Raw genomic sequence first — 6,758 nt, forward strand, 5'->3', positions numbered from 1 at the left:
GAGGTGAGCTATGGTGGGTGAGGTGAGGTATGGTGAGGTGAGGTAAGGTATGGTGAGGTGAGGTGAGGTGTGGTGAGGTAAGGTAAGGTGGGGTGAGGTAAGGTATGGTGGGGTGAGGTGAGGTAAGGTATGGTGAGGTGTGGTAGCGTGAGGTGGGGTGAGGTATGGTGAGATATTGTGTATTAAGGTGGTCAGTAGGATGGTAAAGGGTTGTAGGACGGGGTCAGTAGGATGGTGTAGGGTTGTAGGACGGGGTCAGTAAGATGGTGTAGGGTTGTAGGATGGGGTCAGTAGGATGGTAAAGGGTTGTAGGACGGGGTCAGTAGGATGGTAAAGGGTTGTAGGATGGGGTCAGTAGGATGGTAAAGGGTTGTCGGGGTCAGTGGACGGTGTAGGGTTGTAGGATGGGGTCAGTAGGATGGTGTAGGGTTGTAGGATGGGGTCAGTAGGATGGTAAAGGGTTGTAGGACGGGGTCAGTAGGATGGTAAAGGGTTGTAGGACGGGGTCAGTAGGATGGTAAAGGGTTGTAGGACGGGGTCAGTAGGATGGTGTAGGGTTGTAGGATGGGGTCAGTAGGATGGTAAAGGGTTGTAGGACGGGGTCAGTAGGATGGTGTAGGGTTGTATGATGGGGTCAGTAGGACGGTAAAAGGTTGTAGGATGGGGTCAGTAGGATGGTGTAGGGTTGTAGGATGGGGTCAGTAGGATGGTGTAGGGTTGTAGGATGGGGTCTGTAGGATGGTGTAGGGTTGTAGGATGGGGTCAGTAGGATGGTGTAGGGTTGTAAGATGGGGTCAGTAGGATGGTGTAGGGTTGTAGGACGGGGTCAGTAGGATGGTGTAGGGTTGTAGGGTGGGGTCAGTAGGATGGTAAAGGGTTGTAGGACGGGGTCAGTAGGATGGTGTAGGAGTGAGGTGAGGTGAGGCTTGTAAGTTATGGTGGAGTGAAATGAGGTAAGGTAGGGTGAGGTGAGGTGAGGTGAGGTAAGGTGAGGTGAGGTATGGTGAGGTAAGGTATGGTGAGGTGAGATGAGGTGAGGTAAGGTGAGGTGAGGTATGGTGAGGTGAGGTATGGTGAGGTAAGGTATGGTGAGGTGAGGTGAGGTAAGGTAAGGTGAGGTAAGGTATGGTGTGGTGGGGTGAGATGTGGTGAGGTAAGATGTGGTGGGGTGAGGTGATGTGATGTATGGTGGGGTGGGGGGAGTTGAGTTGAGGTAAGGTGATGTAAGGTGTGGTGGGGTGAGATGCGGTAAGGTAAGGTGAGGTGAGGTGAGGTAAGGTATGGTGGGGTGTGGTGAGGTGAGGTGAGGTGAGGTAAGGTATGGTGGGGTGAGGTGATGTGAGGTAAGGTATGGTGTGGTGAGGTGAGGTATGGTGGGGTGAGTTGAGGTAAGGTGATGTAAGTTGTGGTGAGGTGAGTATCCCTGACCTAAAACAGACAATATAACTTAAATCATCCAATCAGTCAGCCAGTCAGGTAGTCAGCCAGTCAGCCAGTCAGCCAGTCAGGCAGTCAGCCAGGCAGTCAGCCAGTCAGGCCGTCAGTCAGCCAGGCAGTCAGGCAGGCCGTCAGTCAGCCAGGCAGTCAGGCAGCCAGTCAGGCAGTCAGGCAGTCAGCCAGCCAGTCAGCCAGGCAGTCAGTCAGCCAGGCAGTCAGCTAGCCAGGCAGTCAGCCAGTCAGGCAGTCAGGCAGGCAGTCAGCCAGGCAGTCAGCCAGTCAGGCCGTCAGTCAGCCAGGCAGTCAGCCAGGCAGTCAGGCAGTCAGGCAGGCATCCAGCCAGCCAGCCAGTCAGCCAGGCAGTCAGCCAGCCAGGCAGTCAGCCAGGCAGTCAGGCAGGCAGGCAGACAGTCAGCCAGCCAGGAAGCCAGCCAGCCAGGCAGTCAGCAGGTCAGCCAGCCAGTCAGTCAGTCAGTCAGCCAGTCAGGCAGTCAGTCAGTCAGGCTGGAAGTCAGCCAGTCAGTCAGCCAGTCAGTCAGCCAGGCAGTCAGCCAGGCAGTCAGCCAGACAGGCAGTCAGCCAGTCAGGCATTTAGGCAGTCAGTCAGCCAGCCAGCCAGCCAGCCAGGCAGTCAGCCAGTCAGCCAGTCAGTCAGTCAGTCAGCCAGTCAGGCAGTCAGTCAGCCAGTCAGGCAGTAAGTCAGCCGGTCAGTCAGCCAGTCAGTCAGCCAGGCAGTCAGCCAGCCAGGCAGTCAGCCAGTCAGGCATTTAGGCAGTCAGTCAGCCAGCCAGCCAGGCAGTCAGCCAGTCAGCCAGGCAGTCAGTCAGTCAGTCAGGCAGTCAGTCAGCCAGTCAGGCAGTAAGTCAGCCAGTCAGCCAGCCAGCCAGCCAGGCAGTCAGCCAGTCAGGCTGTCAGTCAGTCAGTCAGCCAGTCAGGCAGTCAGTCAGCCAGTCAGGCAGTAAGTCAGCCAGTCAGTCAGTCAGTCAGTCAGTCAGCCAGTCAGTCAGCCAGGCACCATATCCTAGTTAATTGATTAATCTTGGGCTACACATGGCACTGTATGTCTGTCTGATTTATGATAGGAAGCGCTGACAATGAAGAATCTGACCAATTCAAATTTTTAATTGCCAATGAAAAACTCAATATTTATGGTGGTCCCTCTGTCTGTCTGGATGAATGGGGAAATGGATTGAGCTAGTTAAGCATATTCCTTATCACAATGAGAAATAGTGCTTTAACTCGACTAAAGCCCTTTGAAGTCTGATTAATACTATTGGATAGATCTGTGTTTTTTTGTTCAAACAATAGAATTGAACAGAAAAATGTAATTATTAAATTATTCAACAGTGCCAAAGGTAATATTTTTCATAGTACTTTCTCTGTCTTTCTACTGCAAAATGTGTCAAATGCTGAGGTTTTAAAAATGACAGATCTGACTGCCTTTCATTTCTCCTTTCATTTCTGTTTTCAGGACAACCAGGGCTACAAGTAGAACACAAAACAACGTGACATTAACAGTTGGCATTCATGAGCTTTTATTGACAAATGGCAACAAATTTAAAAAAGTCAACCAAGCAAGAACCTAATAATAATGAATTTATATGAATGCTGTAAGTACATACATTTTTTTCTCACAATGTTTAACAGGGGTTAAAAGTCCAAAACACACCAGTGTCCCGATGGGACTCATTGGGTTTGACTTCCTCATGGTATTAAAAATCATTTAAGTCTGATTCATTTTACAGAATTATACAAAATACTTTTCAAGTTCAGTAAAAACATATATCAAAATAATTGTTCCTGAGGCCTCAGAGTGTGGCGCAGTGTATCGCAACTCCTTGTGGTTGGCCGGGCGCCTCCAGGCTGACTCCGGTCGTCAGTTCAACGGTTTTTCCTCTGACACATTGGTGCACTTGGCTTCCGAGGTTAAACGGGCGGGTGTTAAGAGGCGTGGTTTGGCGGGTCATGTTTCGGAGGACACATGACTCGACCTTCGCCTCTCCCGAGCCCGTTGGGAAGATGCAGCGATGAGACAAGATCGGAATTGGATCGCAATTGGATATCGCTAAACTGGGGAGAAAAGGTGGGTAAAAAAAAATATGATTATAAAATGTGTTCCTGGAGATATGTCCTGCTGCAGATGCTATGGAATTTATATCTTATTGATCTTTTACCAAATGAAAGAAATCACTAGAATACTGCAAACGATGCATCTGCAAGTCTAGCTACACTCATTCTACCACTGCGTTTAAAGCAGAAAACCATATTCCCTTTGACTAGTAAGTCCACAAATGATGTGTTTGTTGTGATTCTAAATGTTGAGTTATGTATACAGTATATTCCCATGTAGACCCACAACTATCCTTTGGGTTAGTAAGCACAATTACCATGGTTATGGACACTATCATTGCCCTGTAACCCTTATGCAATGGACATGGTCAGAGTTGGATCAAGGGGTATGTAATTATACTGTCCACACGGGTCAAGGCCGAAATAAGCAGCTGTTTTGGCATATGAGACCTTTATTCATGTAATCTGCAGGAGCAAGAGAACAAGGGAGAGAGAGAGAGAGAGAGGGTGAGAGAGAGAGAGATAGAGACAGAGAGAGAGAGACAGAGAGAGAGAGACAGAGAGAGAGAGAGAAAGAGAGACAGAGAGACAGAGAGACAGAGAGACAGAGAGAGAGAGAGAGAGAGACAGAGAGAGAGAGAGAGAGAGAGAGAGAGAGAGAGAGAGAGAGGGCGATTTGGCCCTGAACAAAGAGTACACAGCAGCAGAATACATGACCACTGTGACTGACCCAAACTGAAGGAAAGCTTTGACTATGTACAGACTCAGTGAGCATAGCCTTGCTATTGAGAAAGGCCGCCGTAAGCAGACCTGTCTCCCAAGAGAAGACTATATGCACACTGTCCACAAAGTGAGGTAGAAACTGAGCTGCACTTCCTAACCTCCTGCCAAATGTATGACCATATTAGAGACACATATTTCTCTCATATTACACAGACCCACAAATAATTGGAAAATACATCAAATTTTGATAAACTCCCATATCTACTGGGTGAAATACCACAGTGTGCCATTACAGCAGCAAGATGTGTGACCTGTTGCCACAAGAAAAGGGCAACCAGTGAAGAACAAACACCATTGTAAAGACAACCCATATTTATCTTTATTTATTACCTATTTGCACATCGTTACAACACTGCACATAGCCATAATATATAACATTTGAAATGTCTCTATTCATCAGAAAGAGAGAGAAGGGCTCTTACCAAGCAGACCAATCACATCTTCTTCTGTGTTCCCATCTCTGCGTCATCTTGCCATGGCCTCCAAAATCTGAAACAGAATGTCATTATTTAGTCATGTCTGGAGGCACAGTGTTATTTCTGTCCTGATCATTGTGACTGCAGCAGAGTTGTACTCAAATGTGACTGTTCTTTTTTAATGACCTTTATTTAACCAGGCAAGTCAGTTAAGAACAAATCCTTATTTACAATGACAGCCTACACCGGTCAAACCCTAAACCAGGACGATACTGGGCCAATTGTGCACCACCCTATGGTACTCCAAATCACAGCCGGTTGTGATACAGCCTGGATTTGAACCAGGGTGCCTGTAGTGACGCCTCAAGCACTGAGACACAGTGCCTTAGACCGCTGCGCCACTCAGGATCCTCATGACTACAGTAAAATGAAGCCAGACTGAATCAGGCCTGGGTTTTTAGAAGCCTCATGACTACAGTAAAATGAAGCCAGACTGAATCAGGCCTGGGTTTTTAGAAGCCTCATGACTACAGTAAAATGAAGCCAGACTGAATCAGGCCTGGGTTTTTAGAAGCCTCATGACTACAGTAAAATGAAGCCAGACTGAATCAGGCCTGGGTTTTTAGAAGCCTCATGACTACAGTAAAATGAAGCCAGACTCTGAATCAGGCCTGGGTTTTTAAAAGCCTCATGACTACAGTAAAATGAAGCCAGACTGAATCAGGCCTGGGTTTTTAGAAGTCTCATGACTACAGTAAAATGAAGCCAGACTGAATCAGGCCTGGGTTTTTAGAAGCCTCATGACTACAGTAAAATGAAGCCAGACTGAATCAGGCCTGGGTTTTTAGAAGCCTCATGACTACAGTAAAATGAAGCCAGACTGAATCAGGCCTGGGTTTTTAGAAGTCTCATGACTACAGTAAAATGAAGCCAGACTGAATCAGGCCTGGGTTTTTAGAAGCCTCATGACTACAGTAAAATGAAGCCAGACTGAATCAGGCCTGGGTTTTTAGAAGCCTCATGACTACAGTAAAATGAAGCCAGACTGAATCAGGCCTGGGTTTTAGAAGCCTCATGACTACAGTAAAATGAAGCCAGACTGAATCAGGCCTGGGTTTTTAAAAGCCTCATGACTACAGTAAAATGAAGCCAGACTGAATCAGGCCTGGGTTTTTAAAAGCCTCATGACTACAGTAAAATGAAGCCAGACTGAATCAGGCCTGGGTTTTTAGAAGCCTCATGACTACAGTAAAATGAAGCCAGACTGAATCAGGCCTGGGTTTTTAGAAGCCTCATGACTACAGTAAAATGAAGCCAGACTGAATCAGGCCTGGGTTTTTAAAAGCCTCATGACTACAGTAAAATGAAGCCAGACTGAATCAGGCCTGGGTTTTTAGAAGCCTCATGACTACAGTAAAATGAAGCCAGACTGAATCAGGCCTGGGTTTTTAAAAGCCTCATGACTACAGTAAAATGAAGCCAGACTGAATCAGGCCTGGGTTTTTAGAAGCCTCATGACTACAGTAAAATGAAGCCAGACTGAATCAGGCCTGGGTTTTTAGAAGCCTCATGACTACAGTAAAATGAAGCCAGACTGAATCAGGCCTGGGTTTTTAGAAGTCTCATGACTACAGTAAAATGAAGCCAGACTCTGAATCAGGCCTGGGTTTTTAAAAGCCTCATGACTACAGTAAAATGAAGCCAGACTGAATCAGGCCTGGGTTTTTAGAAGCCTCATGACTACAGTAAAATGAAGCCAGACTCTGAATCAGGCCTGGGTTTTTAGAAGCCTCATGACTACAGTAAAATGAAGCCAGACTCTGAATCAGGCCTGGGTTTTTAAAAGCCTCATGACTACAGTAAAATGAAGCCAGACTGAATCAGGCCTGGGTTTTTAGAAGCCTCATGACTACAGTAAAATGAAGCCAGACTGAATCAGGCCTGGGTTTTTAGAAGCCTCATGACTACAGTAAAATGAAGCCAGACTGAATCAGGCCTGGGTTTTTAGAAGCCTCATGACTACAGTAAAATGAAGCCAGACTGAATCAGGCC

The 6,758-nt window shown here is 47.1% G+C and overlaps 1 long non-coding RNA gene across 1 annotated transcript; it reads right to left on the reverse strand.

Annotated features, from left to right (window-relative positions):
* Nucleotides 1-2,955: 2,955 nt before the first annotated feature.
* LOC106597980 (uncharacterized) lies at nucleotides 2,956-5,779 on the reverse strand. Its single transcript, XR_001327049.2, has 2 exons — nucleotides 4,713-5,779; nucleotides 2,956-3,507 (listed from the first exon to the last, which is right to left on the reverse strand). It is a non-coding gene; the product is annotated as an uncharacterized lncRNA (long non-coding RNA).
* Nucleotides 5,780-6,758: the final 979 nt, after the last annotated feature.

This window comes from Salmo salar, unplaced genomic scaffold (genome assembly GCF_905237065.1).
Source record: "Salmo salar unplaced genomic scaffold, Ssal_v3.1, whole genome shotgun sequence".
Lineage (NCBI taxonomy): Eukaryota > Metazoa > Chordata > Actinopteri > Salmoniformes > Salmonidae > Salmo > Salmo salar.